This window comes from Tursiops truncatus, chromosome 16 (assembly GCF_011762595.2).
Source record: "Tursiops truncatus isolate mTurTru1 chromosome 16, mTurTru1.mat.Y, whole genome shotgun sequence".
Classification (NCBI taxonomy): domain Eukaryota; kingdom Metazoa; phylum Chordata; class Mammalia; order Artiodactyla; family Delphinidae; genus Tursiops; species Tursiops truncatus.
In genome coordinates, this window is record NC_047049.1 from 36975511 (window position 1) to 37001243 (window position 25733).

At 36.3% G+C, this 25733-nt stretch overlaps 1 protein-coding gene and 1 long non-coding RNA gene across 3 annotated transcripts in view; one reads left to right on the top strand and one right to left on the bottom strand.

Annotated features, from left to right (window-relative positions):
• The window catches only part of RNLS (renalase, FAD dependent amine oxidase), a 279164-nt gene that overhangs the window by 16273 nt on the left and 237158 nt on the right, over positions 1–25733 (top strand). The window lies entirely within an intron of this gene.
• LOC117308482 (uncharacterized) overlaps positions 21028–25733 on the bottom strand; it is a 431073-nt gene continuing 426367 nt past the window's right edge. Inside the window, exon 6 of the long non-coding RNA XR_004522492.2 lies at positions 21028–21667. This is a non-coding gene — a long non-coding RNA (uncharacterized lncRNA). The remainder of the gene's footprint in view (positions 21668–25733) is intronic.

The following is a 25733-nucleotide window of genomic DNA, read 5'->3' on the forward strand; positions in this document are numbered from 1 at the left end:
TGTTGTGAAAGAACATGACAACGCCTTGAAAACTCTACATTAATTAACTTTTAATTAACGAACTGATCACTTTTTTAAGAGGAGTAAGTCATTATTGGAGCTTTTTCACAAGTCAACAGCGACATTTTTATGAAAGCCACCTCTTTTAGAGGGAGGTACAACCTCACTCCCTCCTTCACCTCTTCACCCCACACCCCCAAACCTGTACCAGAGTAAGAGAATAAACACCTTGTCATAACATCTACCCCCACCTGCGTGACTTCCATGCACACTGTTCATAGGATCACGCATACCTCTGAGGAAGCATCATTATGGGAATATTTCTTAAGCGTCCCCATGTTCCTGACATTTTTCTAAATGCTAACTCAAGTAAGTTAGAAGATGCCATGCCCATTGGCCAGGTGTTCTTGTGAAGCTGTGTGTGGGCACAAAAATAACAGATGAGCTTTACGTCTGACAAGTGTAAAAGTTCTGTGTTGGGGAAACTGATGTGAAAGCATTTTTATAAGATGATGTGGTCTGAGCTCTTGGTTATGAATAAGCAAATGGTAGTGGGGGAGATATCTCTGTAGATGATTCATTATTATCAATCAAATGTGTGCCCACAAAAAGGCATCCAGAAAAATCCTAGTAAGGATTTTGGATATCAGTAATAAGGATATTGGAAACACAGTGAGAAACATTACTTTGCCCTTGTGCCAAACAATGGTGTATTTGTATCCAGAATATCGTATGGTCATCTTGAGTTAAAATTTACAACACTAGGGTGCAAAGGATCGTCTGTTCCTTCATTTCTCTAAATATACAAATTATCTGCTTAGAGCATCTTTTTATCCACCTGATAGGAAACCCACCCTCAGTCATCATTAGAGCTGCCTCCCTTCCCTTTGGGATCACACAGGAGCCCCAGGCTTTTGTAGTGCCAGAAAACAGGGGAGGTGTGGGGCGTAAGTCCATAAGGTTGCCATCATTATTGCTCCTCCTCTGCTGTGTGGGGCTGGGCCAGCCCTGGTCCTCTGACATGGGTTAGACACATTGCCTTGTGTGGACTCAGGGATGCCTTTCTAGGGATAACACTGTACTGACACTGAGATCTTTCCACTGCTCTCCAGGGTGAGAGACATGCTTCAAAGGCATTCTGCAGCAAGATCCCAGCTGGGCTGGGTATACAAGTGAGAGCCAGGTCTCTGTCTCTCTCCTCCAAACCCCTGTCCCTTAAACATTTCATCTCCACTCCCTACCCACTCCCACTTTCAGGAATCCACTAGCTGAATCCAACTTAAGACTCTGAAAAAGAAAGACACTTCCCTTTCGCGTGTCTGTATGTGAGGCGGGAGGCATCCCAACCTTTAGAAACACAACAGTGAGCATCTTTTTCATAGATTGGAGGGTGGAGAAAGGAGAGTTGATTTTCCCTAAATGACTTATTTTGGTGAGTTCTTTAATTTCTGGTTGCTATATTATAGCAAAGATGTAATAAACCTATAGGTCTCAAGAATGCAAACTATAATAACTAAAGGATGCATACATGAATATAGTCTAAAAGAAATGAAAAATCCTTTATCTAGAAATATAAAACTCCACAGCTGTACAATGGAGATTTACAATGGCAATAGAGATATATGTATACATATACATGTATATTTAATTATAAATTAGGAGAATCTGAAATTGTTATTAAAATTCTAGAATACAACCACCAAAGGAAGAATAGAAACCTTCAAGCCTTAAGGTACACAGTTTTAGACTAAGGAAATGCCACTTTACTTCAAAGTACAGAAGTTTTCAATCCAATAAAATATTATTTATTTGACTGCATCTAAAAAATGCTTACTTGGCTTACATTTTAAAAATTGAAACACTTGTTCGCCTGAAGTGTAGTCATTTAAAAGTTTCAGTAAATTCACAGATGGTAGGTTTTTAATGAACTATTAAAAATCCTAGGGGTGCATTTTTAACTTTCTAAAGATGTCCTAGTAAATAACCACTTTCTCAGTAGTCACCTATGTACTCTCCCCCTCTTTTCTCACATCGGTGCTCTAGCAAGCAAAACAGAGCTCCTCAGGCTGTCACCTCACTCTGTTTTCCTTTCTAACCTCTGGCTACATACTCTGGTTTCAGATATTCTACCACCAATTTGCACCTTAATATTGTACTTGACATACACAAAATTGTTCAGTATCTTTCTTCTTTTAATGTTATGTGATTTTTGAATTTGAATTTATAATTAATACACTTTATTGATGAAAAACTTGAAACTAAAAAGAAAATAAAATGCATTCATAATTCCAGCCCCATGGATCTTAACCCAGTTAATACATATTTCTAGGTATTTTTAAGGTAGAAATAAAATATTTTTTTTACTTTATAATATCTTAGGAAAATTTTTTCAATGCCAGTGAATGTTCACATTTGTCATAATTTTTACTATATAGTGTTCTATTCTTTGTATTTACCTTTATGTATTAAACCAGTTTGATGAACATTTAGGAGGTTTCCAAGTTTGCAAAGTGTAGCTTTGATAGTGCAAATCTGAAACAAAAATTTTCTGCACTAAACTCCATACTGGATGCAAACAGTTATTTTCATATAGAGTAGAATAAGGTCCTCTTGATGACTTTTGTTCTAAGTTTTCTTTGTTAATCTAATGTTTTATTTCTCTCTTGTGCCTTAGAATAAGGTTTCATTAAAAAATCCTGTTGGACTACTGATTTGAATTGCATTGAATTTGAATGTTAATTTAGGAAGAATTTATGTCTTTACAGTACTGCATCTTCTCATCCAAGAAAGTCAAAGTTCTCTATTTAGGTATTTTTAGTCCTTCAGAAAAATTTTGTAGCTTTTGTCTTAAGAACTTACACATTTCTTATTAGGTGTATTGGGGAATCTTTTATATTTGTAGAGATTGTGAGTAATATCACTTTTGTTGTTTTATGTTTATTTAGGTATTTACAGAGAACACCACCTAGCTGAATTTTTAAATCTAACATGAAAAGTCTGTTTCTTCTGATAGGAGAATTCAACACTTTTACATTTATTGGAATAATAACTATATTGTATTTATCCTTTACATCTATGTCTACTTACTTATTTTACTTTTTTTTTCACTTTTTTCCACTTTCTTACTTGCCAGCTTTATCAAGTATTTCTTATTCCTTTCCTCACATTATTTATAGGATCTACAGTGCTTTGTCATCCCATTAATGGTCATCTTCTTATCCCTTACAAACACACTTAAATTTAAACATATTCCATCTCCCTCCTATTTCTCTCTACCTCATTCCACAAATATTTTTTGAATGTCTACTGTATTATATTTTGTTGGGTAAGTTAAAAAAATTAAGTAGTCCTACTTTTTCCTCTCCCCAAGTATATTTTTTTTATTACTTTAAATGACAAAGCTGATTAGTAATCTTATAAAAAATGAAGGAATCCAAAGTTGAATTAGTAAGTCATTCCCTGTGCTGTCTTCCTTTCCCACTCCCTGGAGGTAACTGATGTTAACAGTTTAGTGAGTGCCCTTCCACACCTTGCTTCAGGCATATGGGCACCTTCTAAATGTATTGTTTTGAAATTGGCATTTTAAATTAATTCCTTTGGATAAATACTTCTAATTTATTTCTGTTTAACAGCTGCATGATTTTCTCTAGTTTGGGAGTACCAGAATTTAGTTTTTCATCTCATTGTTTATTGATAGCATTCATGTGGTTTCTCTTTTTTTCCTATTTATTCCTGTTTATTGCTAAATTGGGTGATAAAATACCAACATTGGAATTTGGGGGTCAAAAGCTCTGTATGTTTTAATACACACTGCCGTATTACTTTCCAAAAATTTTGTGATGATTCTCATTCTTAATGTTTGAGAATGCCTGTTTTTCTATATACTCATTTGCACTGGACGTTTTTAATGTTTTATTAATCTTTTTAAGATTTCTGCCAAATTGATAAATGAAAACAGGTACATCATTCTTGCTTTAATTTGCATTTACCTTGACTGAAAGTGAGATTGAGCCTCATTTCATAAGTTTATTGGACATTTAGATTTCCTCTTTTGTAAATGTCCTGGTCATCTCCTACACCTTCTTTTCTAGTGGGCTATTTGTCTTTTAGGAGCATTTTACATATGAGATATTAAAGTTTTTCATATGGTATTACAGATATCTACCAGACTACCATTTATTTGTATTTTGCTCTTGTTTATGTCATTTGCCATAATAATTTGTTAAGATTTTTATTTAGTCAAGTCTATCTTTTCTTTTATAGATTTCCTGGATTTCCTGACTTGCTAAGAACTGTTTCTCTCACTCTAAAGTCATATAAATATTATAAATTATATTTTAATAAATTTAATTCTTATGCTTTACATTTAAATCTTTATCTATTGACATAATATGTGTTTTATAAGGTATGAGATATGGATCTAGCTTTGTGGGCATTTTCCCCCATAGTGGTACCAATTTTACCAGCACCATTTATTTAATAAGAGTTTCTTTTTCCCACTAAATTGAAATTCCACATTTGCTATATGATAAGTTCCTTATATACTTGCATCTGTTTCTGGATATCTATTCTGTTCCATTTATTTACTCCTTTGCCAAACCATCACTATTTTCTTTATAATCACTTCGTGGTCGTAACTCATTTTTAAGGAGTCTGAACTATATGGGTGTAAACATGAGGAAGTTTTATTTTTTCCTGGAACTGCCCTCACACTTCCCTATTTGAACTCCATGTCTTTCTAGAGAGTGAGTGCCTTAATGACATCTTGATCATTTGCTCCAGCTTTCTAGTCACTTTTGGCTGTTGGAATAGTCTCATTTTGGTTTTTAAGACACAGCTGTGTTTATTTTTGAACTTCAGTGCCAGGTAGACCTGTATGTGGTACTAGGGGCTTGTGGCAGAGTGAATTGTGGGGTCTGTTTTATACACACACCCCTTCAGTCTCTCTTTGAATATCTACCCACCCCCACCTTCAGACTATATTCTCCAGGAGACATTGATTGCTCCTATGACTGGCAGCTTGTTGGTGGTAAGAAGGTAGCCTTGGCTTCCCTGCACTTCATTCTTGTTGTCTGATGCTTAGTGTTGGTTCCATGTAGACAGTGTGTGGTGTGTTTTCTTGGCCCAGTGGGCAGATTTCAGCTTCACACTGAGCCTTTCTGGGGCTGTTAACAAACCCCTCCTATAGCCTAGAGGCAGTGAAGTCAGCACACCAGCAGAGCTTTGCCCCAGCCCCTGTAGGTTCTGCAGTTCAGCAAGTACGTAGTCAGAAAACATGGTCCTTGTCAAACCTTCCTGGAGCTCCCTCCCCAGCGTTTGTTTCTGAATTATCCTCTGGGGACTTCCTAGGCAGGGGAATCACCTCCTCCCAGCTCACAGGATTTGGGGAAAAAACTTATCTCCAGGAATATGACATTCCTGAGAGAGCTTTCATATCCCCTTGAGTCTTCTTCCTATATTGACTGGGTAGTGGGGCTCAGAGCAGTAAGGCCAGTTCTTACTGGTAATTTCTCAGAACTCTGAGAGCAGATGGCCAGGTCCTTCTCCAGTGGCTTCTTTATCGCTTTTTATCCCTAACTTTACAGAGAGCCAGGATAAAGGAGCAAAAATACTATTACAGTTTTAATGTCTGGAAGGCAAGAATTTCCTTACTATGCTTTTATTAATATATCCCAATTTAATAATAACCATGCCCCCATCAAAAAAGTTTGCTTGTTGACCTCCCTCTGCCCCACTTTAGCCCTCTGCCCGGCCTTCAAATTCAATTTAAATCTGCTTCCACAATAATATCTTCCCAACCACCAAGACCAGGCTATTTCTCCCATTACATGTTAGCCTAGTTTCCTGCGCCTCATGTTTTAACACTATCACAATTGTAATTAACTAATGGCTTAATCCATTGTGCAATGTGTGTCTTTCCTGGTAGAATTTAAGAATATAAAGCATAAGAAGACAGGAGCTGGTTCTGACTTACCTACTGCTTGTGAGCGCCTCACACATGTACACCTCAGTCTCTATTTACTCAGTGGATACTGACCAGTCTGAAATACATCATGAAGGACAGGCAGAGGGAGAGGAAGAGGAGGCTTTGGAGAAAAAACAGGTCTTAGCAAAAAGTTGGAAGTAGCAACACTTGTTTTATATATTGGAGCCTGAAAATAGATTGGCTTAGTGGGAGTAAAGGCTTTGCAGTGGGGAATTTGGGGGAGATAAAGCTGGAAATGTGGATTTGGGGCAGAATGCAGTGAACATCTGTTGAACAAACAACAGAGGTCCTAGTTCATCAAAAAATATGGCATCTACCTTTTAAAACCTGACTAGATACATTGAGATGGGAAACGACTTTACCTAATTGGATTGGGAGGAAAAAAACATTTGAGGACTTGGGGAACACTGTTCAAAAGGCTTCTAATCTTAACACATACACTCTCTTTAAACAGACACTTAACTTAGAGCTTTGGTAATCTATACTACAAAAATGCATAATTCAGAACTTATTATGTACCATAGAATATAATGATAAAATATTACTCATAATGAATACCTTCAACCTTCTTCCTAGAACTTCTAGAATCTCCCATCATCCTTGATGGAATAATGAGAACCAATTCTTTTTACTGAAAGAAGTTTAAATTCTTCATTCTTCCTTGAGATTTTGATGAAAAGATTTTGATTACAAGCACAGGAAACAAAAGTCCTTTATTCATCGAATAATATGCTTAATTGCTTTTTCCAGCAGACCATCTCCATAGGAGGGGAAATAATTCAATTTCTAACTTCTTTAGATATTAGCTGTTCTGTTGGGCTTCCTGCAAGCTTATGAACTGAGATCTCAATTTTAGACCAAAAAAATAATTATTACTGTTAAATTCCTTTTATTTATTATATCTTGATCTTCACCTTTCGTATCTGCCTCATCTACTTGTCCTTATTATTATTTAAAAAATATTAGACACGGAGAGTTGGTTCCACTTAATCTTATATTCTCTCTCTAAGTGCCTGAGAGGGAACCCAAGCTAATCTTTGCCTCTCTTCCACCCTCCCAAAACTTGAGAGTCAGCAGAAATGGCAGAGACTTTCATTCACCTTGGAGCTTAGAGTGATCTGGCACTGATATTATCAGTACTTGTGCTTATTACACACTCCAGGTCCTGACGGGACAGAGGGAGTTTTCCTACTTAAATGTCCTTCTGAGGAACGAGTTACTTGTGTTGGGAAAAAAAAAAAGAGCAAGAGAATTAACTTCGTGATGATGATGATAACCAACATCAAACAGAGTTTTTGTGAATTTCTATTATTAAGCATTTTACCTACAGTATATCTTTTACTCTTTACAGTCACCTTATGAGCATTATTTTATCCCATTTTATACAAGGGGAAAGTGAGACTCAGGGAAACTAAGATAACTTGTCTGATGTCACATAGCTTTTGGGTGGCAGATCTGGAATCCAGATTTTCTCTAGGCTCTAGTAATTGGGGCAAGGTACCTTTTGGCCTCTTTATCTGGCACTAATGTGTATGATCTCCCCATGCTTGATATAAATGCATCTATGATGTAAATATTTGGACTTTTTTGTTCTTGTACACATGCTGTCAATAGATGTATGATGTTTGAAACTAGGCCAGAAGGTTGCTTCTCTAAAGGAAGAAAAGATTCCTTCTTAATGCTGTCTTACTGCTGTGTACTTCCTTCCAAACTTAGAACTCTATTTTTCATTCAGAGTTCTTCGATAACAGAAAGGCTTTAAAAAGAAATGTCAAAACTAGAGATGGGGTGAGATGAAAGAGCAGAGAGCTATAATTCATTGAATTGCGTCATTATCACCAACTGAGTCACCAACTGAATTGAATTAAACTTTTCCCCATCTGAGCTGGCAAAGACATTTTAAAGAGAGAATAAATTTGAGAACTAAGATTCTTAGCTTTCTGGGTGACAGACATTTTAAAGAGAGAAGAAATTTGAGAACTAAGATTCTTAGCTTTCTGGTAGAAAAATCTGAAGATTCAAATAAAATGTGCTAAACACAAATAAGAACGTATTACCACAATCAACTACTAATTTTAAAACAGAGAATTTTTTTTTTTTTTTTTTTTTGTGGTACACGGGCCTCTCACTGTTGTGGCCTCTCCCGTTGTGCAGCACAGGCTCCAGATGCGCAGGCTCAGCGGCCGGGGCTCACGGGCCCAGCCGCTCCGCAGCATGTGGGTGGGATCTTCCCGGACCGGGGCACGATCCCGTGTCCCCTGCATCGGCAGGCGGACTCTCAACCACTGCGCCACCAGGGAAGCCCAAAACAGGGAATTTTAAACATTTACGATTAAAAGAGAGCAAGAGAGTAATAGAAGAATACCAACATTCTACACTGGATAATGTTTTTCTCAAATTTGTTTTTCTTTTCCACCAATGTATCTAATTTAAGAAGTTTCTTATTCTGTTGCATCAGATCTATGAGATATGGCTATCTGCTGACCAGACATTCTGGTCTTCTATCACTCTTCTGAAATCTAGTTTCCAGAGTATGACATTTTTCATTCTGACCTGAATGTTTGCTTCTAGAAAAGAATGAGAGGGAGAATCTAAAAAAATACTTGAGTAGCTAGCACAGAACATTTTATGTTTACCAGTGTAGAATTCTCTGTTGGTTTGAAGAAGCTATTTAAATATCAGTCTCTCCCAAAATTTCTTCCATGAAATAGACAAAGAAAATTACTATATCCAAGGCAGAGTTTGCTTTCCATTTCTGTGAGCTCTTATAATTTTACTTGCCACAGGCATATGAGATTATAAAATTTTATTCCAAGGAGAGAAATTAAAATTCCAGTTTTATTTTTTTAAAATGGCAATTGTAATATTTTATTCAGATGCTGAATTTATTTTTTCATTATATAAATATTTATTGAACATCTACTGTGTGCTAGAAACTGTTCTAGACACTCTGAATACAGCAGTGAGCCAAACAATAAAAGTTCTAAGGAACTTCTGTTCCAGTGGTAGGAGGCATAATATTCTATAATATTCTATTCCAGTGGGAGGAGGAAAAATAAGTAAAATATCTATGTGAGATAATAGTAAGTACTGGGAAAGAAAATGAAGCTGCTATATGGAAATAAAAAGTGACCAGGAGTACTTTTGTGTATAGTATGAGCAGACCTGTGACAAAGTGATTTTTGAGCAGCAGAGACTTCAAGGTAGTGAAAATATGAGCCATGAGATTACCTGGAGGGATATCCTAGCAGAAGTAGCTGCAAGTAGAAAAGCCCCAAGGAATGAGGAGTTTCACAAGGGGGCCATTGTTGCTGGTTTACAGTGCATAAGGAGGGGCAGTGGTAGGAGGTTAGAGCAGAGAGGAAGCAGGAGGCCCAATTATATAGGGCTTTGTGGACTGCGATAAAGACATTGGATTTTACTCCACATGAGATAGAAAGCCATTGAAGGAATGATGTGATCTAACTTAGATTTGAGGAGGTGTTTTCCTGCTGTTGTGTGGAATTTAGACTGTAAGAGAGTTGAGTTGACCAGATGGACTGATACTATAAAAATACAGGGCAGAAATGAGGGTAGCTTGGGTTGTAGCAGGTGGTGTGTTGAAAAATGGTTGCAAGCCAGATGTACAATAATCAATAGTTTTTGCATCAGTTCTCTTCCTGATATAGGATCTCAAGTGTTCAGATAGTTAGGGAGAAAACTAAGCATCAGTGGTGCCAAGAAAATGTTTGAAGGAAGAGGAAGTGATAAGCTATACAGATGCTGCCTATAGTTTCATGTAAGAGTTGGCCATTGGATTTAGCAATATGGAAAGCATAGGTGACATTGACAGTAGTAGTTTCTATGGGGTATTAGGAATGAAAAACAGATTGGAGAAGGCTCAAGAAGAAACAGGAAGAGAGGACATTGAGATAGTGGGTGAGACCAGTGTTTCTCAATTGGTTTTTTCATTATCATCTCCCTAAAGAGTTTTTTAGACACTTTTTCCTAATTGTCCTCCACCCACCCCAATGGAATTATAATATCATAGATATACTTTATATTTGCTACATATTTTATGTATGTATATATGCTTTATATATAAAAAGAGTAAGAATTGTTTGTCCTTCAAGAGTCAATTTTTGCCCTTTGAGGGTGATATTACTCCTACTGAGAATGTCATGGTTTAGACAATCCTTTAGAGGAGTTTTTCTGTGAAGGGGGACAAAGAATTGGGCTGGTAGCTAGAGAAGGAGGTTGGATCATGTTTTTATTGTTTTATATTTTTAAGATGGGATGCATTATAACATGTTTGTGTGCTGTTGGAAAGAATATAATGTTGTAGACCACGATTTGACAGTTACAGGAGTCATGGTCTTGAGGAGGAGATAGAGGATAGGGGCTTAGATGGGAGCCAGACAGTTCTCCCACTATAACAGGAGGGAAGTCAGAGCACATGAGCACAGGTGGGGACGGGATGATATATTTGGAGATGAGAGCCTGTGGATGTCCTTTTCTGAACGATTTGTTTTCTCAGTGAAAAAAGAAGCAAGATCATCAGCTGAGATTGGGGAGGGGCAGGAGGTTTTGAAGGTTTAAAGGGAGAGGAGAGGTGTGACATAGTCATCTAGGGGAGTGAACTGAGCAGAATGAAGGAGGGTAGCCTGGCAGCATTAAGATCCACTTGAAGTTAGTGATTATGACTTTAAAATGAGACCAGTGAATATTTTTTCCCTCTAGCACTTGATCTCCTCTAAGCACATTAGATATTTTAAGTATTTGAATTAATGAATAAATGACTAAAGTGAGTGAATACTGAGTTTATGCTGTTGCTACCTAAGATTTTTTCAATTTACTAAACTGACATGTTTTTAATTGGAATGTTTTATACTTGATTTTGTTAAAATTAAGGCCTTTAGACAAGAACATAGTATAGCACACCCTGGTTCAAGTTTTCTGATCGAAGTAGCTAAGATCAGCAAGGATATTTAGTGCCTTTGTTTTAGCTGATGCTGTTGCTGAATATGGGAAAAGGATGTAAAAATGACAACTTGTTTGAATCTCTTTCTAAATATATTATTTTTATAAAAAAGAAACAAGAAGTCAATGGTAGTTTCTTTGAGGATGTGGTAGTCATTTGCTAGAAATTTCTGAAATTCTGAACTATGCTTATTCATTCATCCATTTATTAATTTAACAAGCATTTTCTCAGAGTCTCCTCTTTCATCAGCCACAAGAAGAACAAAACTGAATATAACATGATTTCTACCTTGAAGTACATTACAGGCATCTGGATGTTATACTACTTTTAGAAGAGGTGTATATAATTTACTTTAGACTACAAAAGATATACTCTAATATATTTAGTGAACATGGTTCCTATGTAGTACCACATGCAGTTAGAACTGATAAAGAATATAATGAAATTTGTAAAATAAAAAATTCAAACACATTAGTAAATTCAATACATTATCTATAAAATCTGTTTAACAGAAAACAGGGTGCTCACAGAGAGTGCTGTCGTGACTACAATTGCGTGCTTCATAGAATCTTAATTAGAAATTACTAATTTTTAAAGAATTACTAATTCTCAAGATTGTTATACTTTCCTTTTTCAAGATCAGTTGGTGCTTTTGAAGAGTTAACAGCTTCATAAATTTGGCGTATGATTCATTCTTCTGTTGGGGCCAGGCTGGTGCCCACAGGCTGCAGGATACACAGATGAACAGCGTGTGGCAGTGTTTAAATGCTGTTCGGAAAGCCAATGCCACAGGCCTAAGACAATTTAGAACACTTCTCTACAATGATTGCACATGCATATTGGGATTATATTTTTCTTTTATATTGCTATGTGTCATGCTTTGTTTGCCAAACAGAATATAGAAAATGAATAGGCAGTTTTCTGGCACAAGTCTTAGTAGATAAATTGTCAGAATGAACTCTGTTGCTTAAGAAAAGCATAAACATAATTTAGTCACTGGATGTGGCTGTATGTAGGTTGTTGCTGTGGGGAATTTTGGTTTGGCCAAAGTGTTATTTTCTTTGAAAATTTTGATAGACTGAGGTTCTCTTTGTTTTCATAATACTCCCATTCCACCCCACCCACCAAAAGAGCAAGCTATCCAATTACTGAGGTTACACTTGTATAAATGTAGTTGCCCAAATCTAACATAATCATGAGTTTATCTTGTCATGACTTAAAATTATAGATATTATTTGAATAAAAGAGAATTAAGCTCTTGATTCATTTTTTTTTTTTTTTTTCTTGATTCATTTTTTAAATTTTTTTTTTTTTTTTTTTGCGGTACGTGGGCCTCTCACTGTTGTGGCCTCTCCCGTTGTGGAGCACAGGCTCTGGACGCGCAGGCTCAGCGGCCATGGCTCACGGGCCCAGCCGCTCCGCAGCATGTGGGATCCTTCTGGACCGGGGCATGAACCCGTGTCCCCTGCATCAGCAGGCGGACTCTCAACCACTGCGCCACCAGGGAAGCCCCATTTTTAAAATTTTTACAGAGAGTTTTCTTTCATTTGGACTTTTTTCCCATATATAATGGAGTGAATTTTAGGCTACCCCCAAAATACAGATGTGTGTTTGTGTGTGTGTGTGTGTGTGTGTGTGTGTGTATGTGTGTGTGTGTATATCCTCCTCATTGCCCTACACACTTTAAGATAATACTACTCGTAGTGATTGAAATCTTTATATAATAATATAATGGGGGAAAAGCTCTATGGATAGACAGTAGTCACTATCAGACAGTAGATGTATAAAGATATTTTTAGTTGGTGACTATTGTCCTTATGCATGAATGTTCTCATTACTCTACCTTTTATATTTACTGTCATCCCAAAGACTTTACTTTGAGACACTGTGATATCTTATTGCCCCCATTGCCAATTGCTGTCCAATTAACTATCATACACATACATCTAATGAGCACTCACTGTATTCCAGGAATTGTCCCATTGTCCCAGATTCTGAGTTCACCTAGGTTAATGAGCCCTAGCCTCAGTTCTTAAGGAGCTCATAGTGGGAATATTTGTTGCATTTCTCTTCTCGTTGCTTCTGAAATATGTATTTTTTAATATATAATTAGGCTTAAGAGCAACTTCTGACCATTTCTTCTGCCTTTCTTCCTAGTCTGGGCTCTGCTGCTTATCTATGTGTCCTTGGGCACACTACTTAACCTCTCTAACTCCCTGATTCCTATTCTATACAATTGAGGTGATAATTCCTACCTCATCAGGGCACTGGGGGAGATTAAATAAGATAATGTATTAAAGCACCTAATAAATTGCTGGCACACGATCAGTGGTCAATGAAAGGAAACTGCTGCTGCTGTTGTTTAACTTGTATTTGTCACATGTCTGGCACTTATTGCTAAGGTTTAGTTCCCTTTCATTCCCTTGCTGTTATCCGTTCTTCAAACATTTGGCCAGTGGGAATTTAAAACTAAAGTAAATAGCAATAGGTCCAATTTATGAGCATCTTTTATGTGCTAGATATTTTATATCTTGTCAATAATCCTTAAAACAACCCAGTATTATTATTCCTACCATATAGGAGAAGACAAGGGAGATAAAAATTACTTTCTTAAGTGATGAAACTGACCACGCACCCCACGCAACCCGGCCAGCTCGTGGCCTCCTGAGAGCAGGCTGTGTGGCTGACAGGGTCTTGGTGCTCCGAGCAGGTGTCAGGCCTGAGCCTCTGAGGTGGGAGAGCCGAGTTCAGGACATTGGACCACCAGAGACCTCCTGGCCCCACGTAGTATCAATTGGCAAGAGCTCTCCCAGAGATCTCCATCTCGACACTAAGACCCAGCTCCACTCAATGACCCGCAAGCTCCAGTGCTGGACACCCCATGCCAAACAACTAGCAAGACAGGAACACAACCCCACCCATTAGCAGAGAGGCTGCCTAAAATCATAATAAATTCACAGACACCCCAAAACACACCACCGGATGCGGTCCTGCCCACCAGAAAGACAAGATCCAGCCTCATCCACCAGAACACATGCACCAGTCCCCTCCACCAGGAACCCTACACAACCCACTGAAACAACCTTACCCACTGGGGCAGACACCAAAAACAATGGGAACTACGAAGCTGCAGTCTACATAAAGGACCCCCCCAAACACAGTAAGTTAAGCATAATGAGAAGACAGAGAAATACGCAGCAGATGAACGAGCAAAGTAAAAACCCACCAGACCAAACAAATGAAGAGGAAATAGGCAGTCTACCTGAAAAAGAATTCAGAGTAATGATAGTAAAGATATCCAAAATCTTAGAAACAGAATGGAGAAAAGACAAGAAACGTTTAGGACCTAGAAGAACTAAAGAGCAAACAAACAATGATGAACAACACAATAGATGAAATTAAAAATTCTCTAGAAGGAATCAATAGCAGAATAACTGAGGCAGAAGAACGGATAAGTGACCTGGAAGATAAAATAGTGGAAATAACTACTGCAGAGCAGAATAAAGAAAAAAGAATGAGAAGAATTGAGGACCATCTCAGAGACCTCTGGGACAACATTAAATGCACCAACATTCAAATTATAGGGGTCCCAGAAGAAGAGAAAAAGAAAGGGACTGAGAAAATATTTGAAGAGATTATATTTGAAAACGGATAAGTGACCTGGAAGATAAAATAGTGGAAATAACTACTGCAGGGCAGAATAAAGAAAAAAGAATGACAAGAATTGAGGACAGTCTCAGAGACCTCTGGGACAACATTAAATGCACCAACATTCAAATTAAAGGGGTACCAGAAGAAGAAGAGAAAAAGAAAGGAACTGAGAAAATATTTGAAGAGATTATGGTTGAAAACTTCCCTAATATGGGAAAGGAAACAGTCAGTCAAGTCCAGGAAGTGCAGAGAGTCCCATACAGGATAAATCAAGGAGAAACAGGCCAAGACACATATTAATCAAACTATCAAAAATTAAATACAAAGGAAAAATATTAAAAGCAACAAGGGAAAAGCAACAAATAACATACAAGGGAATCCCCATAAGGTTAACAGCTGATCTTTCAGCAGAAACTCTGCAAGCCAGAAGGGAGTGGCAGGATATATTTAAAGTGATGAAAGGGAAAAACCTACAACCAAGATTACTCTACCCAGCAAGAATCTCTTTCAGATTCGACAGAGAAATTAAAACCTTTACAGACAAGCAAAAGCTAAGAATTCAGCACCACCGAACAAGCTTTCCAACAAATGCTAAAGGGACTGCTCTAGGTAGGAAACATAAGAGAAGGAAAAGACGTACAATAACAAATCAAAAGCAATTAAGAAAATGCTAATAGGTACATACATATCGATAATTACCTTAAACGTGAATGGATTAAATGCTCCAACCAAAAGACACAGGCTTGCTGAATAGATACAAAAACAAGACCCATATATATGCTGTCTACAGGAGACCCACTTCAGACCTAGGGACACACACAGACTGAAAGTGAGGGGTTGGAAAAAGATATTCCATGCAAATGGAAATCAAAAGAAAGCTGGAGTAGCAATTCTCATATCAGACAAAATAGACTTGAAAATAAAGACTATTACAAGAGACAAAGAAGGACACTACATAATGATCAAGGGATCAATCCAAGAAGAAGATATAACAATTGTAAATATTTATGCACCCAACATAGGAGCACCTCAATACATAAGGCAACTGCTAACAGCCATAAAAGGGGAAATTGACAGTAACACAATCATAGTAGGGGACTTTAACACCCCACTTTCACCAATGGACAGATCATCCAAAATGAAAATAAATAAGGAAACACAAGCTTTAAATGACACATTAAACAAGATGGACTTAATTGATATTTATAGGACATTCTATCCAAAAACAACAGAATATACTTTCTTCTCAAGTGCTCATGGAACATTCTCCAGAATAGATCATATCTTGGGTCACAAATCACAAACCATAAACAAGACGAAAAGGCAACCCTCAGAATGGGAGAAAATATTTGCAAATGAAGCAACTAACAAAGGATTAGTCTCCAAAATATACAAGCAGCTCATGCAGCTCAATATCAAAAAAACAAACAGCCCAATATGAAAATGGGGCAGAAGACCTAAATAGACATTTCTCCAAAGAAGATATACAGATTGCCAACAAACACATGAAAGGATGCTCAACATCACTAATCATTAGAGAAATGCAAATCAAACCTACAATGAGGAAAACAAAACAAAGCAAAAACTACAATGAGGTATCACCTAACACCAGTCAGAATGGCCATCATCAAAAAATCTACAAACAATAAATGCTGGAGAGGGTGTGGAGAAAAGAGAACCTTCTTGCACTGTTGGTGGGAATGTTAATTGATACAGCCACTATGGAGAACAGTTTAGAGGTTCCTTAAAAAACTAAAAATAGAACTACCATATGACCCAGCAATCCCACTACTGGGCATATACCCTGAGAAAACCATAATTCAAAAAGAGTCATGTACCACAATGTTCATTGCAGCTCTATTTACAATAGCCAGGACATGGAAGCAACCTAAGTGTCCATCGACAGATGATTGGATAAAGAAGGTGTGGTACATATACACAATGGAATATTACTCGGCCACAAAAAGAAACAAAATTGAGTTATTTGTAATGAGGTGGATGGACCTAGAGTCTGTCATACAGAGTGAAGTAAGTCAGAAAGAGAAAAACAAATACCATATGCTAACACACATATATGGAATCTAAAAAGAAAAAAAAATGGTTATGAAGAACCTAGCGTCAAGACAGGAATAAAGACGCAGACCTACTAGAGAATGGACTTGAGGACACGGTGGGGAAGGGTAAGCTGGGAGAAAGTGAGAGAGTGGTAGTCTATATATAGACATATATACACTACCAGATGTAAAATAGATAGCTAGTGGGAAGCAGTCGCATAGCACAGGGAGATCAGCTCAGTGCTTTGTGAACAGCTAGAAGGGTGGGATAGGGAGGGTGGGAGGGAGGGAGAGGAAAGAGGGAAGAGATATGGGGACATATGTGTATGTATAACTGATTCACTTTGTTATAAACAGAAACTAACACACCATTGTAAAGCAATTATACTCCAATAAAAATGTTAAAAAAACCCTACAAACTGTAACTGCTGGGGAGGGTGTGGAGAAAAGAGAACCTTCTTGCACTGTTGGTGGGAATGTAAATTGATACAGCCACTATGGAGAACAGTATGGAGGTTCCTTAAAAAGCTAAAAATAGAACTACCACATGACCCAGCAATCCCACTACTGGGCATATACCCTGACAAAACCATAATTCAAAAAGAGTCATGTATATACCACAATGTTCATTGCAGCACTATTTACAATAGCCAGGACATGGAAGCAACCTGAGTGTCCATCGACAGATGAATGGATAAAGAAGATGTGGTACATATATACAATGGAATATTACTCAGCCATAAAAAGAAACAAAATTGGGTTATTTGTAGTGAGGTGGATGGACCTAGAGTCTGTCATACATAGTGAAGTAAGTCAGAAAGAGAAAAACAAATACTGTATGCTAACACTTATATATGGAATCAAAAGAAAACATTGGTTCTGAAGAGCCTAGGGGCAGGACAGGAATAAAGACGCAGATGTAGAGAATGGACTTGAGGACACGGGGAGGGGGAAGTGTAAGTTGGGATGAAGTGAAAGAGTGGCATTGACATATATACACTACCAAATGTAAACTAGATAGCTAGTGGGAAGCAGCTGCATAGCACAGGGAGATCAGCTCCGTGCTTTGTGACCACCTAGAGGGGTGGGATAAGGAGGGTGGGAGAGAGACGTAAGAGGGAGGGGATATGGGGATATATGTATACGTATAGATGATTCACTTTGTTATACAGCAGAAACTAACACAACATTGTAAAGCAATTATACTCCAATAAAGATGTTAAAAAAAGTAAAGTGATGAAACTACCTGCTAGAAGAACGAAAATACTGACTCCAAAGCCTATCATTATTTTACTACCACACATTCTTTCCAAGATCCATTCTAATTCTGAATGCTTTAAAAATTTTTTTGTGAAAAATGGATGTGCATTTTGATCATAAGCAGTAGAAGTTTTCATTTGAGCACAATCTCAAACTCTCAAAATCTGGATGCCCGATGATGTCATTAACAAGTGAAGATATAGAGATCTACATTTTTATAAGTAAGTATGACTGATAGTCCATGGACAGACCAAAGTTCCCCCAAACTTCTCAGATCTTGTCGTCTGCATCAGTTAATTTTTCTGTGTCATGTGAAAGTAGAATTCTTTTTAAGGGGAGGGATACTGGGGAGAGTGCTTTCCTTCTTTAGGCTTTTGGAAATAGTTTTAAAATTTTGATAAAAATTTATCACTGATTTTTAATAAAAGATTTGTTTTGATATTTTGACTTTTCTTTAATCATAAGTGGTAAACATTGACAATCTGTGCTTGCTTTGGTAGAGTAGTTCTCTGTCTTTATTTAGTGCTTTGTGGTCTCTGGTAGCTTGAGGACATCAGGCATAAAGAGATGATGCAATGAAGGAGATGTACAGCTGGCCCATATGGCTCAGTTGCTGAGCCATTGCCTTCTGAGTTCAGTGTAGCAAGAGTTCCTGATTTGAGAAAGAGGAACTTATGGGTATGTATTTTCCATGGAGAAACTGAACAAACTCTTAAATTGAATTAGAATAATTAGAATGTAGAATTCTATGTAGAATTCTCAGTATCAGCTTCTAAATGGTTACTTTGGGCGAATGCCAGTCTATCTGGACTTCATTTTCCTCCTCTGTAAAATGAGACCATTGACCTCTAGAACTCCAAGATCCCTTCTCAATCTAAATCTAATCCAAAATGATTCTGTAAAAAGGCAGATGTGTGTGTGTGCTCACTGTTTGAAATGTGAGTTATTTGAACATGAGTTCATAGAATATTGATGTCAGAAAGTATGTTTAGAAAATGTTAATGTGGGTGAGTGAGAGAGAAATACTTCATCATTGCTTACAAACACCTTGGTTAACAAGCTTGCACCTTTCCTGAGCACATTAGATTTTGGGGGAGGAAAAAAAAGGCTTGTATTTAAACCAGGGTTCAATTATTATTATTATTATTTTAGATAATGGTTAGTTTGCCTTTTTTATCCATTAAACTTGAGTTTCTTGAGTCTTATACTATCTCTGCCACCTTACACTGCCCCAAGCAATATTTCTTGAATGAATGAATTAATCGAATTATAAAATCCTCAGTGTACCTGATTACCACTATGGACAACTGTGAAAAAATAAGACTTCAATTTGTACTCTCTTTAGCCTCAACTATCTCATCACCTACTATGTACCTACATTATGTTGAAGGGAAAAAAAAAAATCAGTTACCAAAGGAAAAAAAGAATCCTCTACTTACCCTGTTCCTTCACTGAACTCTCATTAAAGAAAAGCAAACTACTATATTTTTGATGGCTAGCTGGAGTTTTATAAACATAAATAATTTTTATTTCTATAAGCAGTTCTACTTGTACAATGAAACCACTGAATGAAATACAGCAGAAATTTGGGTAGGGCTTTTCTCCCATTTGCAAAATGGTATATCCAAAGCAACAACGAAACATAGCAACAACAACAAAAAAAGAAAATGTTTGGGAATTGTGTGTGTGGACGGGGAGGGATGGGTGTGACTGTGGATATTGTATTGAAGGAGGAGTGAATTTAAAGACGTTGTTATTTGGCTATATTCTGAAGCAACTCATGAGTTTAGAACCAACTCTAACAATAATAAGTTCCGGGCTTCGCTGGTGGCGCAGTGGTTGAGAGTCCACCTGCCGATGCAGGGGACACGGGTTCATGTCCCGGTCCGGGAAGATCCCACATGCCGCGGAGCAGCTGGGCCCATGAGCCATGGCCGCTGAGCCTGCGCATCCGGAGCCTGTGCTCCGCAACAGGAGAGGCCACAGCAGTGAGAGGCCCGCGTACCGCAAAAAAAAAAAAAAAAAAAAAAAAGTTTAAGTATTAGTTGTTTTCAAATCTGATAATGTTTTATACATGAAGAAATTTAAAAACTGGATTTCAATTTGCAATTATACAAAATAAAACAAAACAAAACACCATTTCTTTTTCTGGGCCTTAATCTCCTTAACCATGACATGAAAGGATTGGGATAAATGATGTTTAAGGTTCTTTCAGCACCAAACATTCACTGATTTTGTAAATCAGTTGATCAGTTGGCTGTAACACTGGCTTTCCAGCTTGACTCTAGAGTGGCATTTCTCTACCTCTTTAAATTCATCTCTCCTACACTGCTTTTTCACTCCCTTCTGTTTATCTCCTCTAAACAAGATTTTTTTTAGTCCCCTATTTTGTAGCTTGTATTATGAAAAAAATTAAATAATAGGCACCTTGGATATTTTTCAAATAGTTTTATATGATGGACAATATTTTTTATTTTGTTATATATGGGACCAAGTTTTAGGAGATGAGATAGTATCAGGCTACAAGTATATGACAAAAACTCTAGCTTTTCCTGTGTTCCTGTGTCCAAGTGTGCATGGGAGCATTCACCGGGATTTTTCACATTGAATACAGTCTATTACGCATTTAATACACTGAATCTAATCATTCAGTGCTGCCAGTATCTCTCCCCTAATTGTGAAACTAGAGTTATGCCATACATTCATGTGTATCAGTTCACTCTCCTTATTAATGATTCTGAATAACCATATCTTAATGCATGATTGATGCTATTAATGTGGCACCTTTTTGACAGCCAGGAGTGTGCCTTTATTCTTGTATTCTGAAGCCTAGCAGAATGCTAGATACTATAGGTGTGTTAAATGAATGCTTCTATAATGTTGATCTTTGAATATGTAGACTTTTAAAAATATATAATGTTCTCATACATGTGTAGGGATGTATTTATAATGCTGTAAAAATGTAATAAAACTAGTTATCTCATGATGTGTACCTAAGTAATTTTTAAAAATTTACTTAGTTTATCTTTTAAATTAGTTAATGTAGGACTCATTGTAGTGATGCTGCCTCCTCAAGCATTTTCATCTAGAATTCTTCTTCCACAATTGTAGTTTTGCCTACTCTTATATTAACTTCGGAGGTAATAGGTCATCACCCTTTGATATTTCAAGACAGGCCCTCAGTCTTGACTGATGACTAAGTAAAGTGGACTTTTCCAAGCCAGGGGAAACTGGTTTTGGGTCATAAATAAAATATGGTTGGAAAGTAATAAGAGAAATTTTGTTGGAAGTCACAAAATCTGAAATGAAGATTATGCCAAGAAATTCCAGAAATGTTTTGAGGATTCTGGGATTAGGGAGTGTATTGATAAATATACTTTGGCTTTTGGAGACATTTCTCTGGGGCTTTGTTTTTATTTCCACAATGTTGTTCATAGTAGCTTACTCATAAAATTTTTTTAAACTTCTAATGAAATGTACTATATAAATTATTGAAATTATTGGAGGGGGGACTGACACGATATTTAACATTTATCAAATGTCTATACTTTGAACACACATATTGTATGTCATATATTTAAATATAGTCTCTGTCCTTAAAAACAGCACAGTAAAGAAGAGTCACAAAGCAATTGATCCAGGTATAAAGAGAAACAAATGTTTATAACTGTGTAATTTATCAGGGCTCAGAAACTTACCTTCCTCATCAGTCACTCTTCTGTATTCAAGTATAAGGAAATTGTGAGCCAATGTGATCTGTTTTAAGAGATTTGGAGATATTTTAAAATAAAGATAGTTAATAAGAAAAGGAACCTCATTCTCTGATTCAACTTTAAATGTTCATGATCATATTCAATATTGCAGTTCTTAGTTTCTCAGGCTACTACCAAAGCATATGGTGGTTATTTGGAATTTGCACTAAAATCTCAAGTTATTCCTGGTAAAACTGGTGTCCTACGTAGGTAACTCAAATGATTCCACAGGTTCAACATGAGCAAAAATTTTGAACTATTATAACAGTTCCTCTGACCTGAAACCCTGAAAGAAAGATCTAAGTATGTTTAACAATAAAAGATAATATAGGTATTTTGATATTATATACTTCTGATATGATAGTGTTTCAAAAATGGTAAGTAACTTAGTTTTTTGTTTTGGGTTTTTTTTTTTTTAGTAACTTAGTTTTTACAGCAACATGAAGAGATAGGTACAATTACCCCAATTTAAAGATGAAGAAATTGAGATTTAGGTAATTTGCCCAAGGTGACAGAGTTAATGAGTGAGCTGGGATTGGAACACCAGGCAGGCTAAATCCAGGGGCCAGGCCTTAACCACTACACTGTACTCCTTCTCACTATTCCTGCTTTTATTTATTTATTTATTTTTTTATTCCTGCTTTTTATACTGCACAAATGAACCATGAGTTTACAAGTATAGTAGAACCATGGTAGAAAGGCATGATGGACAATCTTTCACTTCCCATATTTTGATATCCAGTGTATTAGGCAGAAAATAATGACCCCTCAAAGATGTCCACTTCCTAATCTCTGGAACCTTACATGGAAAAAGGGACTTTGCATATATGATTAAGTTAAGGATCTTGAGATGGGAAGTTTATCCTGGATTATCTGGTGGGCCCAATGTAATCTCGGAGGTCCTTACAAGTGAAAGCTAGAGGGAAGAATCAGAAGCCAATAAGGAGATGTGATGACATGAGCAAAGTTCAGAAAGATATGATTGCTGGATTTGAAGATGAAAAGGGGCTACAAACCAAGGACTGTGGGCAGCCTTTAGAAGTTTGAAAGGCAAGAAACAGATTCCCCTCCAGAGTTTCAAGAAGGAACACAGCCCTGTGGACACCATGATTTTAGCCTAAGATCCATTTCAGACTTCCAACCTCCAGCATTGTAAGATAATACATTGTGTTATTTTAAACCACTGTGTTTGCAGTAATTTGTTACGGCAGCAAGAGAAAACTAATAAACCCAGTAATTGTTTTCATTAGTAATAATGTTTTTCATGAAACTAGCTCATTCTCATCTAAGAATGATAGTCATATTGAACATTATATCCATTTCTAACTGAATACTCTATGTAGGAATTAGAGGAATTTGCCTCCCTTCTCTCATAAATAATTCCAGTTGACTGCTTTCTCTGAAAGTTTGGAATACGTAATCTTTACATCCTTACAGTTTTGCTAGGTGAAGTTCTAAGAGTCTAACTTGTTTAAAAGAACTTTTGAGCAATTCACTTGGAAGTGACTAGGAATTTATTTAGGCATAGACCTTGAATAAGATAATTCTCTTGCCCCTTCATAGAAGATTACTTATATTCTAACCCATAATTGGAAAAGCCAAAATTGCTTTGAAGTTTCAAAATGCTGATATTTTAGAAAGATATTTACTTTGAGATAAAATCTACTTTATCTGCAATTAGTTTCACTTAGCATGTTGCAAGGATGTGTATGTTAGTAAATTTTGTAAAAACCCTACTAATTATTTGAAGAGAAGAGTGCTTTTCAAATTCAAAAAGTTCAAGATAGCATACCAGTACTAACATGCACGTGCCAGGACAGGCAGATGGAAGGAAGCCCTTCCATATCAACTTCTGCTTTGAGCTCAGTGATCATGTACTTGGATCATTAGTGTTCTCATAAACCAGTGTAAAAAGAGGGAAAACAATTTAAAAGTAAATAGGAAAAGGAAGTCTTGAACTAAGGACTTGATATCTCTGAAGATTATCTCAAGGTGTTGATATCCCCTGCAGGACCATTGCTTTAGAATAATGAAATGAAAAAGCTCACACTCACTTCTCCTCAACCTTTCATACTCAACACACTAATGCACATAGCCACATACAATAAACTTAGTTCAGTAAGTATTTATTAGACATCTGTTGTTGGTCCAGCATAATCCTTCTATCATTCTTTTCTTGTCATTTACATGGTACAGTCTGTTGTCTAACCATTATTTTTGTTTCTTGGTAAGCAATCAGTTTATGATTTGAAAATTCTTGTTGTCTTTGAAGTAATATTGTTGGATTTTCTAACACTTATTATCCTGAAAATTTTATTTAGCCTGCTCAATAATAAGTTTATGACTAGTTAAGAAAGATTTCAACATTCTTTGCCTGGATAATTTCTTGTTTAATCATTGACATATGACATAAATTTTCTGATTCATGGATTAGACTACAAAATTTCTATTTAATCCCTAACATAAAGCCAATAACCGAATATTTTTAACCACTATCATTATCAGAAGTTTCTTTAGTGGTGGTGTTCATTGACTTATTATTTCTCATATGAAAGTAAGAAAAACTGTGTCTATCTGCAATAAAAACAAAGGTCAATGATTAATTCTTTTACTTAGTTGCTCTCAACTTAAACCAGTGAGCTTTATCTTTATTTTAACTGTTGAGAGTTTTTAAAAGTCACCATTCTTTATTTTAGAATTTTATTCTTTTCATATCTGGTTCAAGTAGGTGGAAAGATCAGCAAAGCATGTTTTTTCCTTTTATAACAATTTAAAATGTTCTGACCAAGCAACAGTGTCAAAATAGTCCTTTGCATTTACAAATGACTTCACAATAGGTGTATATAAAAAGTGAATATGAAATTTGATCTATTAATATGAATATGCCACAGACAGATATACTTACAATACTTGGATAATTATGTGGTTGGATTTTAGTTTTCATTCTTGATGTGGAAGTAATTGCAGAATTTTCCTGCCATTAAAATACGTAAATATTGAATACATTCTCCATTCTTTATAATTACTTCTCAATGGCATTGTACTTATCATATATATTTTTTCTCAATACCACCCCCAAATTTAGGACACTTCCTTTCATGTGACCATACACGTAATTTTTTATTTAATAATTATTTATTGAATGAGTGAATAGGTGATTGAAATTTTTGAAATACTTCAGAATGATCATCTTAGCTAACTGTTATCATTTATTAGTGCTGCTGATAAAGAAATTTTTATATAAAATTTCCAGTTAATCGAAGTGTATCCATTTGAGTATTTTTTTCCTGAAACAGCAGGTCTCATATTGTCTCTAATTAGATATAGACATAGATAGATGTATCATGGCAGAAACTGACAAAAACTGATTTTTTTGTGGTTGTCAGGATATTAATTTATTGTTTTGAAACAAATTTTCTATTAAATGCTACTTTAGTGAAACAGCAGGATTGTATAAATTGAGTAAAATCATCCTCAAAATGTTCTAATGTGGTATAGATGAAGAAAGAAAAAGGAAAACATCAGTATTAAATTTCCTCCTCATAAATGGGCTTTCTATTCTGCCATCGACCTTTTAACCATCCTATGCCCAATACCATACTTTCTTAATTACTATGGATTTATAAAGTGTAAAACTCTAAATATCTGATAACATCCATCTTCCTTCTTGCTTGATACAAGTCATCTTGACTATTCTTGATTCTGCCTTTGAATACCAATTTGTAGGCTTTTTCTTAGAACTTCATTAGATTTGTAGATTGATTTTGGGGAGAATGGAAAAACTGATGTTTTTGACAAAATGAAGTTCCTGGGAACTAAAGTGTCAGCCCTTTAACAGAATAGCAGTATAATGCTGACTTGTGCTGTTAAATTTATACTGACTCTACATTGTTACTTTTCCCTTCTTAAAAAAAAGTCTTTCTCTGTTTACTTTATTTAAGTTTTTGGTGAGTGTTCTAGAAAAGTGAAGTTTGAGATAAGATACAGGGTGCCTCTTAGTGGTTTACTGCATTGAAAATAGAGATTATGTTGTGAAATGCTTGAGAAACAATGAGTTCGGACGGACAGCT